The sequence below is a fragment of the Leucoraja erinacea genome, chromosome 8 (assembly GCF_028641065.1).
Source record: "Leucoraja erinacea ecotype New England chromosome 8, Leri_hhj_1, whole genome shotgun sequence".
Lineage (NCBI taxonomy): Eukaryota > Metazoa > Chordata > Chondrichthyes > Rajiformes > Rajidae > Leucoraja > Leucoraja erinaceus.
Window position 1 is genome coordinate 32465551 of NC_073384.1, and position 13073 is coordinate 32478623.

Here is a 13073-nt window from a genome sequence, read left to right on the forward strand (position 1 = left end):
GCATGTACCCGCCCCCTTCTCTATGCCATCCCCTGACTGGCCGATAATATATGTCCATATCCCTTAGCCCTAACCCAACTGGTTGGTGTACCTGTCCATCTCCTTAGTCCCGCCCTTTTATTACTCGTGTGCGCCCGCCCCCTCCTTATGCCGTGCCCTGATTGTTCGGTAACCCCATTCATCTCCCTACGCCCTGGCCTGATTGGTGGCCTGCACCCTCTCCCTCGCTCCGCCCTGATTGTCCGCGGGCCTGCAGCTGGGCAGCGACAACGGGTGGCGGGCGGGCCTGCAGCTGGGCTGCGACTGGAGCCAGGACGCCCGGTGGCGACTGGGCTGAGACTGGAGCCTGGACAGGAGCGGGGGCACCGGGTGGCGGAGGCGGGACGTGTGGATTGGGTTACCCTGTCGTCAGGCAAAGGGTATTGACCCCGCCCCCATAACGTTGCCCCTGGCGACGTCTCCTGCCGAACACCTCTGCTCGGTTGGCAATTTAAAAAAAAATCAAAACAGACTTTATTTAGGTAATAAATATATACAATACATGAGCCGTGCAACAAATTCATCCGAGGTTTTCGGAGGCTATACAAATTATTCAATACAGTCTACATACATTGCTCATATTTCACAAATTGCTCATGCGAATACTCAGGAAATGACAATAAAGATATACAAAACAATACAATACAATACAAATTTATCCCCCACCCTTGACACTCATGTGGCCCACTGAGGGACGTCTCCACCACACCCTGCCCCCCATGTCCAGCAGCAGAAGGACCCTTGACTGTGGTCCTCCCCCACCGAGCCTTGCAGTCTGCAGCGGGCCAGTCGGCAACATTCCCCGACAGACATCTCGCTCCACTGGGTGGTGAACAACGCTCGGGCAGACCAAAAAGTGTCTTTCACCGAGTTGATGACCTTCCAGCAGCACTCGATGTCAGTCTCTGAATGCGTCCCTGGGAACAGTCCATACATCACAGAGACTGACATCGAGTGTGTGTGTTCTTCTTCTACGTAGTTTTTTTTGGCGGTTGGCAAACAACTTTTTAGTACATTACCGCCACCAACTGGTATGGAGTGTGGATCAAATAACGTTATAACTTATATACTAGTAACCTATATCTTTCCGAACAAATTGGTTACCCTGAGAAAAAGCAATAGGATTTGATAGCACTTGTATGAATTTTTTTGTAAAATATCTATTAAATCAAATTGTACTTTTTCTTTTCTGAATCGTTCACTCATTTGTCTTCTTTCTTCCACATACCTCTCACAATGTATAATGACATGCTCTATAGTCTCTTCTTGCCCATAGTATTCACATCTGCCTGTATTATGCTTGCCTATTATAAAAAGTGTACTGTTCAGACCAGTGTGTCCAAATCTGATTCTTGAAATTACTGTCTCCTCTTTTCTGTTTTTTCCTGCACATCTCATTTCTCCCACTTTCCTCTGGACTCTGTAGAACCACCGTCCTTTCCACTCTTCCTCCCATTGCTTTTGCCATCTTTCCTTCAGTCTTTGCTTAATAATGTCTTTGATTTCAGTTTTACCTATGTTAATACTTAAATCAATCTTACTTCTTTTTGTTACCTCTTTTGCCACCTTATCTGCCATTTTGTTTCCTCTAATGCCAATGTGTGCTGGTACCCATAAAAATATGACTGAAAGCCCCATCATTTGAATTCTGAATAGTGTTTGTTGTATTTCAATCAAAATGTCTGGTCTACTGTCTGAATGGCTGTGCTGTAAACTCTTTATTGCTAAACTTGAATCTGAACAAATAACTGTCCTTAAAGGCCTGGTATCCTCGACCCACTGGTGTGTGTGTGTGTGTTAGTTGTCGGTGCGTGATGTGTGTGCGTTAGTTGTCTGTGCGTGATGTGTGTGGGAGGGAAGGAGAGAAGGGAGGGAGGAAGGAGTTAAGGGAGGGAGGGAAGGAGAGAAGGGAGGGAGGGAAGGAGAGAAAGAAGGGATGGAGGGAGGGAAGGGAAAAGAGAGGGAGGGAAGGGAAGGAGAGAAGGAAGAGAGGGAAGAAGGAAGGGAAGGGAAGGTGAGAAGGGAGGGAGAGAGAGAGGGCCAGCAGCGGGAGCGGATGCCGAGGTCCGGGCGGACAGGTGTGAGCTGAGGCCGAGGTTTGTAAACGTTGCTACCCCCGGCCCACCCTGTATTGTCTTCCCGGGGAGAGAGAGGGGTGGAGCCAGGGCTGTGTGCATGAAGCACGGCGACTGGAGGGGCGGGAGTGCTGCTCCGGGACCGAGAGGGAACGACCCACCTCCCTCTCTCCCCCTTCTCCATTCCCCCCCACCCCCCCCGTCTATCCCTTTCTTCCCCTCCACTCCTCTCCTCTCTCCCCCCCTCCACATTGGGCCCCGCGCAGGGCTCCCTTAGTAATCGGTCCAATTGACTTAAGGCGGGCCCTGATGGGGCGGCAATGTCCAGCTGACTAGTACATTGTGTGGCATCTGCGCCAGGCCCATCCTTCGCAACACTGGGGACAGGTACAACCTCAGCAGGTAGTGACACTTGGTGCCCACGTGCCTTGGCTCTACGCTCCGTCTCATGCAGCCACACACAAAGGCGGCCATCAGGGTGAGTGCGATGTTCGGCACGCTTTTACCCCCTTTGTCTGCCGACTTGTCCATTGAGGCCCGTCAAACCCGGTCTATCCTCGACCCCCAGATGAACGGGAAGACGGTCCAGTTGATACCTGTGGCATAGGAGGGAGGGACAGGCCACACATGCGTCAAGTACAGCAGCCCTGAGAGCACCTCACACCTGATGACCAAATTTTTCCCCGTTATGGAGAGGGAGCGTTGCTTCCACAGCTCCTGCTTCTTCCCCACCTAGGCTATCCGCTCCAGCCAATTATTGTCACACGCCTCAGCCCCCCCAAACCAGATCCCCAGCACCTTCAAGAAGTCAGGCTTGATGGTGAAGGGGACGGAAGATCGGTCGGGCCGGTTGCCAAATCTCCCGGTGACCAGATCTCCCAGTGGCTCAGCACTTCAACTTCCCCACCCATTCCGAATCCAACGTTTCTGTCCTGGGCCTCCTCCATGGCCAGAGTGAGGACCACCGTAAATTGGAGGAGCAGCACCTCATATTTTGCTTGGGCAGTTTGCACCCCAGCGGCATGAACATTGGCTTCTCTAATTTCAGATAGTCCCTACTTTCTCCTCCCCTTCTCAGCTCTCCCTCAGCCCACTGGCTCCACCTCTTCCTTTCTTCTTCCCCAGGGGTACCGCATTGATGGCCTCTGCCTACAGTCTGTCTGTTTTCCTATTTTTTAAATTTTTAGTTTGTTTAAAATACGTTTTGGAGGATTTTTTTTAGTATTTCTATGTGGGGGAGGGGGGTAGGGAAAGGGGGAAAACGTTTCTCAGTTACTCCCTGGCGAGGGTGTGACTATTTTCCGAGTCGCATCTTCGCCCCCCCCTCCCCCTCGCGGCCTACCAACTGGATTGGCGCGGCCTCTCCTGCCGGGGACCGGACCAAAGCTTCAGCAGCAGTGCAGCTCTGGATTCACCGCGGAGCGGGCGATGCCTTACCTTGATCACCGTTTGAAGCTCCGGACTGTTGGGCCTGCTGTTTCAACATCACGGAGCTGTGGTTTGCAGAGCTTCCAGCGCGGGCGGCGCTGGTTTCAACATCGCGGAGTCCTGGGATCCCTTTGCCGAGGGCCACCAGCGTGAATCTCCATCCAGCTCGGCCTGTGGACTTCGGGAGCTGCGGTCTCCGGTAGGAAGTGGCCGATTCGGAAGTCCAAGCCGCTGAGAATGTTCTCCCGTTCTGACGTCAGAGTCCCATCATCCGGTGAGCAGGCCTGAACATCGGGCTGCCCGTAGCGGCGACAGCGAGGGGTTCGGGGGCCCCCCGACCACGGGTGAACAACAGAGGACTACAGAGGAGGATGACTGAACTTTGGTGCCTTCCCTCACAGTGGGAAACTTTGATTCTGCTGTGTGGGGATGTCTATGTTAAAGACTATCGTGTTCTGTGCTCTTTTTTTATTCGCATGGCTGTATGGTGACCACACATTTCACTGGACCAATTGATACATGTGACAAATAGATGTCTCTCTTGTCTCCCCCCCCACCCTCACATCAGTCTGAAGAAGGGTTCCGACCCAAAACGTTACCTATTTCCTTCGCTCCATAGATGCTTACTCAGCCGCTGAGTTTCTCCAGCATTTTTGTCTGCCTCCTGCCGAATGTTGGAGTGAAAAGCTGCAGACGCTGCAGTTCTGAAACAAAATACAGAGAATGTGCAGGAAGGGAATGCAGATGCTGGTTTACACCGTAGATAGATACAAAACGCTGGGGTAACTCAGCGGGCAGGCAGCTTCTCTGGACAAAAGGAATGGGTGACGTTTTGGATCCGGGACCTTCTTCAGACTGAGAGTCAGGGGGGAGGGAGACATGGCGATATGAAAGGGTAAGGTGTGAAAACGAGAGATCAAATGGGACAAAGGTCAAGGAAAATGTAGAATAGATCTTTGTTAGCTATGGGGAAGGTGACAACGAGGCATACCATCAATAAAATGTAATTGGGAGGACAGAAAAACTAGTCGGAGAACTAGGATGTGGGAGGGATGGAGAGGGGAAAAGCAAGGGTTACTTGAATTTAGAGGTCAATTTCATACTGCTTGGTTGTAAGTAGGGTTGTCAACTGTCCTGTATTAGCCGGGACATCCCGTATATTGGGCTGAATTGGTTTGCTCCATGCGGGACTGCCCTTGTCCCATATTTGACTGCTACTAGGGTCGAGGGGACCATCGGGTCGGAGCACCGTGTCTGGCCCCGCCTCACCCATCCCGACATGGTGAACCCCAGCCAGCTGTCCGACCTTTGGACCTGCGCTTACCGCCGACACCACCATCCCTCGGTGGAACAGTGGATACAGTAGATGAGGTTGGAGGATGTGCAAGTGAACCTCTGCCTCACCTGAAAGGACTGTCGTGGTCCTTGGCCAGTCGGGGGAAAGATTTAGGGACTGGTGTTGTATCTCCTGTGGTTGCAGGTGGAAAGTACCTGGGGAGGGGGTGATTTGGGTGGGAACGATGAGCTAACCAGAGAGTTGTGGCAGGAACGGTTTCAGTGGAAAGGGGCGGAGATGGGAAGATGTGGCTAATGGTGGGATCCCATTGGAAGTGATGAAAATGTTAGAGGATTATGTGCTGTATGTGATGGCTGAGTTCCTCATGGTTAAATGCAGACCGTTCTATCTGCCCAGAGAGTTTACCTCCACTGTTGTGACTGCAGCCTATATTCCTCCTGATGCTAATGCTAAGCTTGCAATGAAAGAACTGCATACTGCCAGTAGCAAACAACCGACTCACAACCCCGAGGCAGCCTTCATTGTTGCGGGTGACTTCAATCACTCCAACCTGAAGGCTGTACTCCCCAAATTCCACCAATATGTCTCCTTCACCACTAGAGAAGACAAGATACTGGACAAAGTTTACACAAATATGGCTGAAGCTTACAAAGCCGTCCCCCTCCCCCACCTTGGACAGTCTGATCACCTCTCATTGTTCCTGCTACCAAAGTACTCCCCACTCATCAGACGTGTTAAACCCACAGTGAGGACAGTTAAAGTTTGGTCAGAGGAGGCGGACTCCACACTTCAGCAGTGTTTTGGAAACACTGACTGGAATGCGTTTGCAGCTCAGGCCATCCTTGACTCCCACACGGACATTGACTCTTATACATCCTCTGTTTTGAACTTTATCAACTCCACCATCAACAGTGTCACCTCCCTCAAACGGATTACCACATTCCCGAATCAGAAGCCATGGATGAACAGCGAGGTCAGGCTACTGCTTAAAGCACCGGACACCGCTTTCAGGTCAGGCGAAGCCCGAACCTACAGTTCATCCAGGGCTAACCTGAAGAGGGGCATCAAGAAGGCCAAGCATTGCTACAAACTAAGGATTGAGGAACACTTCAATAACAACTCCGACCCCCGACGCATGTGGCAAGGCATCCAGGCCATCACGGACTACAGATCCACCAACACCACCCCCACATCCAGCGACGCCTCCTTCCTTGAGGAGCTTAACCACTTTTATGGCCGTTTTGACAGGGACAATCAAGAGATGGCCATCAAGGCAGTGCTCCCTGCTGATCACCAGCCCCTCACACTCACCCCCCACGACGTGTATGTGGCACTGAGTAGGACTAATGCACGTAAGGCTGCTGGCCCTGACGGCATCCCCGGGCGTGTCCTCAGGGCCTGTGCTGCGCAGCTGACAGACATCTGGACTGACATCTTCAACCTGTCACTTGCCCAAGCAGTTGTCCCCACATGCCTTAAAACCACCTCCATCGTGCCGGTACCAAAACACTCCACTGCGGCAAGCCTCAACGACTTCCGCCCAGTTGCACTTACTCCCATCATCACCAAGTGCTTCGAGAGGCTGGTCCTGGCACACATCAAAGGCTGCCTACCTCCCACACTGGACCCCTATCAGTTCGCCTACCGCAAGAACAGGAGTATGGAGGATGCCATCTCAACGGCACTTCACTCCGCCCTCTCCCACCTCGACAACAGAGACACCTACGTGAGAATGCTGTTCATCGATTATAGCTCAGCATTTAACACCATTATCCCCTCAAAACTGATCACCAAACTCAGCGACCTAGGCATCTGACCCCTCCCTCTGCAACTGGATACTGGACTTTCTAACTAACGGACCACAGTCTGTTAGGTCAGACAACCACACCTCATCAACCGTCACCCTGAACGTTCCACAGGGCTGTGTGCTGTATATGGTACACCTGTATATGGTACTAACACCATCATCAAGTATGCAGATGATACAACAGTGATTGGCCTCATCAGTGACAACGATGAGTCAGCCTATAGGGAGGAGGTCCAGCTCCTAACAGCATGGTGTGCTGACAACAACCTGGCCCTTAACTCCAAGAAGACCAAGGAGCTCATTGTGGACTTCAGAAGGTCTAGGGGAGGCACGCACACCCCCATCCATATTAATGGGACGGAGGTGGAACGTATTTCCAGCTTCAGGTTTCTGGGGGTCAACATCTCCAATGACCTCTCTTGGACCCACAATACCTCAACACTGGTCAAAAAGGCTCACCAGCGTCTCTTCTTCCTGAGGAGACTAAAGAAGGTCCATCTGTCTCCTAGATTCTGGTGAACTTCTACCGCTGCACCATCGAGAGCATCCTTACCAACTGTATCACAGTATGGTATGGCAACTACTCTGTCTCCGACCGGAAAGCACTGCAGAGGGTGGTGAAAACTGCCCAACGCATCACCAGTTCCTCACTCCCCTCCATTGAGTCTGGCCAAAGCAAGCGATGTCTGCAAAGGGCGCGCAGCATCGTCAAGGATTGCTCTCACCCCAGCCACAGACTGTTTACCCTCCTCCCATCCGGGAGGCGCTACAGGTCTCTCCGTTGCCGGACCAGCAGGTTCAGGAACAGCTTCTTCCCTGCGGCTGTTACATTACTTAACTCTGCACCTTGGTGATTGCCAGTCACCCCCCCCTCGGACCTCCTTCCCCCAGAAAAATTGCATTACTACTACTGTATGTACATATATATATTTTACTGCTCATTATTCTATGTTCGCTCTTCTATGTGAGATGCTAACTGCATTTCGTTGTCTCTGTACTGTACACTGCATAATGACAATAAAGATTGAACCTGAATCTGATGGGGGTGAAAGGTGAGGACTAGAGAGACTCTGTCCCTGTTGTGACTTGGAGGTGGAGCAAGAACGGAGATACCAAGGACACCTTTGTGAGGGCCTCATCGATGATGGAAGAAGGGAAACCCCATTCGCAAATGAATGAGGAAATCTCAGATTTCTTGGTATGGAACCTAGGTATCAATCTGAATGCGTTTGACCCCTATACCTTTAAATCCTTCTAAATAAGTCCTTGTCGATCTTGAGGATCTGCCTCTGAGCAGGCAGCATTATATATTCCTAAATGTTGTTAATTTTGGAAAACTAAACCTTCAAATTACATGCAGGCAGAAGAGACCAGTTTAGACAGGCACACAGATATGATGGGAATGTTGAGATATGGATCTCGTGCAGGCAGAGATTAGTTTAACTTGGCATCATGTTTGGCATGGACATTGTGGGCTGAAAGGTCTGTTCCTGTTAAAAGTTTGAAACCCCAAAGATATCACGCCTTAATCTGGAATTTCCAGAAACACGTTAGTTATTAAATATTTGCCGTACCTCAGTAACCGTGGTAACATCCCCGATGTACTGTACATTAATTTCAAGATAAATAATAGTGAAAACAGAACTGCATGGCACTGTCTGATTTACCTCTATCCCATTGGAGTTTGTCCATGGAACTACAATGCTATGAACTATATTCTGCATTCTGTATCTTCCCCGTTGCTCTACCTATTGCATTTGAGTTTGATTTGATTGTATCTATGTATGGTACTTGACTTTAACTACCGTAAACCTAATCGAACAGTGGTCACTGGTCCAAAAAGCCTCCTCCACGAACACTTACTTCACTTCATTCACTTGTCCTTCCCAATTTCCTAGGACTAGATTACCGGTAAGTGTTTCCCTCCCATGTGTGGGGCCCTCTACATATTGCTGGAGAAAAACTTTGTTCACAGAGTATAGTATTTTTCACCACCGTACATGTACACAATGCATATTAGGAATTATAAAGCAGATTATTGAAAGGTTAGTTTTTAAATTGCCTTGTTAGATTGTGAGCTAATTCAATCATTGTGCTGACAATTTGTTTTGGAATAAACTGAATTGGACAGAATGGCTGCAACACCATAACATTCACTTATCATTTCCTGCACACAATGAATTAGCATACTTGTGCAGCAGCATATATTCATGTTTAACAGAAGAACTTGCGATGTTCACAGCCACCTTCTCAAAGGCAACTACAGAAGGGCATTAAATATTGGCTTCATCAGAAAAAACTTCTTCCCCTTTTCTCTGGAGCCGTTATGCCACAATGCTGAAAAACTATATTCTGCACTCCTTATCTTTCGCTGTGAGAGGGGAGAGATTTAAGAAGGACCTTATGGACAACCTCGCTCAGAGGGTAGTCCGTGGCTGGAATGAGCTGCCAGAGGAAGCTATAGTAGATACAATTATGAATTTTTATTTTTTTTTTAATTGGAGGAAAAAATAATACAGTACATCTGACGTATTGCATTACATTTCCCTCCATTAAGTTTTTTTAATATATAATAACAAAATAACCCTCCCTAAACACCCCTTGGCAGCTAATGTGTTCACAATATAAAAAATATTCACAAATACAAATGCACATTTTAACAATAATAAAGTAACAAAACAGAATAAAGGCGTCTCCCCACCTACTGTCAAATGCCCTCAGTCAATAAGTAGTTCCTTTAGACCCTCAAAATATAATAAAAAAAGGTCCCATTTCAGATAAAACTTTTTCACACAATGTGAATATAATCTTTTATAGCCTTAAAAAAAACATCACGTCTTCCAGCCAAGCAGCAGCAGATGGAGGAGTGGTAGATTTCCAGACCAGCAAGATTCTCCTACAGGCCAAAAGTGATGTAAATGTAATGATATCAGACTGATTTGTATTTAAACCCAAGGTTTTATCTGCTACACCAAATACAGCTACAAGCGGGCAAGGTCTCACTGTCATTCCAAGGACTTCACTGATGGTTTTAAAAACCACTGCCCAGTAGCCACCAAGATTGGGGCAGGACCAGAATGCGTGAGATAGATTGGCTGGAGAGAAGGAGCACCTATCACAGCCAGCGTCTGTCCCCGGATATATGTCAGCAAGCCTGGCTTTGCTTAAATGAACCGTGTAAAACTTTGAATTGTATGAGCCCCAATCTAGCACATGATGACGAGGAATGGACTCTTTTCAGTGCTTCTGTCCAGCATTCCTCAGACAGATCCATACCAAGGTCATCCTCCCACCTAGTTTTAACTTTGTTCAGGTTTGGATCTCCTAAAGACATCAGTTGAGAATATACTACAGAGATCAGTCCTTTATTTGCAAAGGTGAGAGTGAGTTTATCCAACACTGTGACAGGCGGGAGATCAGGAAAAGAGGGAATTTTGTTCATGGCAAAGGGGTGGTCCTGAAGATATTTAAAGAAATGACTATGTGGGAGGCCGTGTTTTCTGTGTAGGTTATCAAAACTATCAAATATGTTGTTAGTGTATAAATCCTTAATGCACATAAGACCATTCAAACCACACTGTCTAAAGGTTAAGTCAAGTGTGGAGAGGGGGAATAAATGGTTACTGTGAATGGGACCCAAAACTGAAGCTGATGTAAACTTATAATGGCAACAAAATTGATTAAGATTTTTGATGGTGGATAGTACGACAGGGTTGGATGTAAACTGAGAGGGTTTCAATGGCAGGGAGGAATATACTAAAGCTGGGAGAGATGAGGAATAACAAGACTGTGACTCAAGCAGACATCAGTCTGTATCTGGTCGGTGGAGCCAGAATAATATCTTTTGGATATTGGATGTCCAGTAATAATGAATAAAGCTAGGAAGGCCCAGTCCACCTACTTCACGACCTCTTTGGGGAGTGCACTTATTGACCCTTGGAACGTTGTTACCCCATATAAAGTAGGTTATAGATTGGTTAACTGAGTTAAAAAATGACTTGGATAGGAAGACTGGCAAACATTGGAACAAGTAAAGAAATCTGGGAAGTACAGTCATCTTCACCGACTGCACTCTCCCAGCCATAGTGAAAGGTAGACTACGCCATCTCTCAAAGTCAGCCTTCATTTGGCTAACTTTAGGCGTATAGTTAGCTTCAAACAGAGATGTGAAAGAGCGGGTAATGTGTATTCCTAGATATACAAAACCTTCTTGAGATATGGGAAAGGGCGGGGATTCCTGTCGGATCTGTAGGGCTAGGTTGATGGGAAAGCATTCGTTTTTTTGGAGGTTTAGTTTATAACCAGAGAAAATTCCATACTGATCTAACAAGGACACAATTGCAGGGCCACTGGCTGTAGGGTCGCTCACATAAAGAAGGAGGTCGTCGGCGTATAGAGACACACGATGTTCCCTGTTTTCTCTCCTAATGCCCTGGAATAATGTGGTTGACCTAAGTGCAATAGAAAGAGGCTCAATTGCAATCGCAAAAAGAAGCGGAGACAAAGGGCAGCCTTGACGAGTGCCACGTGTTAATGGAAAATAATCAGATCGCAAATAATTTGTCTGTATACATGCAACGGGTGAATGATATAATAGCTTAACCCAGGGTACAAATTTTTTGCCGAATCCAAATCTCTCCAAGATTCTGAACAAGTATGGCCACTCCACTCGATCGAATGCCTTCTCCGCGTCCAAAGAAATAACAACCTCTGGGCGCGGAGAAGCACTGGGAGAATAGACCACACTGGTCAGTCGGCAGATATTAGAAAAGGAATGACGATTTTTAATGAAACCTGTTTGATCTTCTGAGATTATTTTGGGAAGTTGGCATTCTAAACGGCAAGCCAGCGCCTTCGCCAAATTTCTACATCTACATTCAAAAGTGAGATGGGGCGGTATGATCCACATTGAGTCGGATCCTTGACTTTTTTAAGAAGAAGTGAAATAGATGCCTGTGAAAGGGTGTGGGGTAATGAACCATTTTCCAAAGATTCTTGAAACATTTCTAAAAGAACAGGTGTGAGCTTATCCTTAAATTTCTTATAATATTCTAATGGGTAGCCGTCAGGGCCCGGGGTCTTACCACTCTGCATCGCCATAATGGCATTATTAATCTCTTCCTGCCCAAGGGCCTGGTCTAGATCTTCTGCCTCTTCCAGAGTGGGTATTTCCAAATCGTCTAAGAAATTTTCCATATTCATTGTATCCAAGGGGAATTCTGAGGTGTAAAGAGACGAATAAAAGGCTGTGAAAGTATTGTTTATTTATTTTGGATTGCTTGTTATGTCTTGGTGTATGTCTCTTATCTGAGGAATGAGTCGTGACGCGGATTGACGCTTCGGTGAGCCATAAGCCGGCTCGCCTTATCACCTTATTCGTAATAAAGACCATGAGTCCTGAGAATTAGTTGTTCTGTTTGATTAGTAGATAGAAGATTGAATTTAGTTTGTAAATCAGCACGGCTTTTATATAATTGGGTGGTGGGTGCTTCAGAATATTGCCTATCCAGAGCGAAGATGGATTGTAACAGGGTTTGCATTTCCTTCTTGCGTTCTTTATTGGCGTATGAAGTATAAGATATGATTTGACCTCTCAAGTAGGCTTTTAAAGTTTCCCAAAGCAGAGAGCAGGATACGGACTCGGTTTTATTAATCTCGAGGAATGTGTCTATGTTAACCGATACAAAACTGCAAAATTTTTCATTGGAAAGCAAAAGGGGGTTGAGTTTCCGGAGAGGTCGTTCTCAAATGTTTAAAGGAAAGCCTAGGTCCAGTATCCCAGACGAATGATCTGATATTACTATAGCAGTATATTCAATTTTCATAACCATAGGAATGAAGGTGCTGTCTATATAAAAATAGTCTATTCTGGAAAAAGAACGGTGAACATAAGAAAAAAAAGAGAATTGTCTAGCCGTTGGGTTCAGGAATCTCCAGGGGTCCACATCACCATTTTGCTGCATAAACAGTGAGAAGCTCATTGCCAGACCAGAAGGTGTCCCCTTAGAACTAGACCTATCAAGCAGTGGATCAATAGCACAGTTCAGGTCTCTCGAAAAAAATAGCTGGTGCATGTTCAGATCGGGTATTAATGACAAAACCTTATTTGCAAAGTGAACATCATCCCAATTAGGGGCATTAACATTCACTAAAATGACAGGTTTTTGAAAAAATCACCTGGAAACTATAATAAACCAGCCATTAGCAGTGAACCATCATGTACCAAACCCAAATACCACCAACCCTGGTTGCGTGGCAAATAAAGATTCTAATCTAATCTAATCTAATCTAATTAGGGTCACTGACTACACCGGACGGTGTAAACTGTACTCTTTTGTTGATTAATATTGCCACACCTCTGGATCTGCTATTAAATCTGGAGTGAAAGATCTGACTAACCCACGTTTTGCACAGTCTATTATGATCT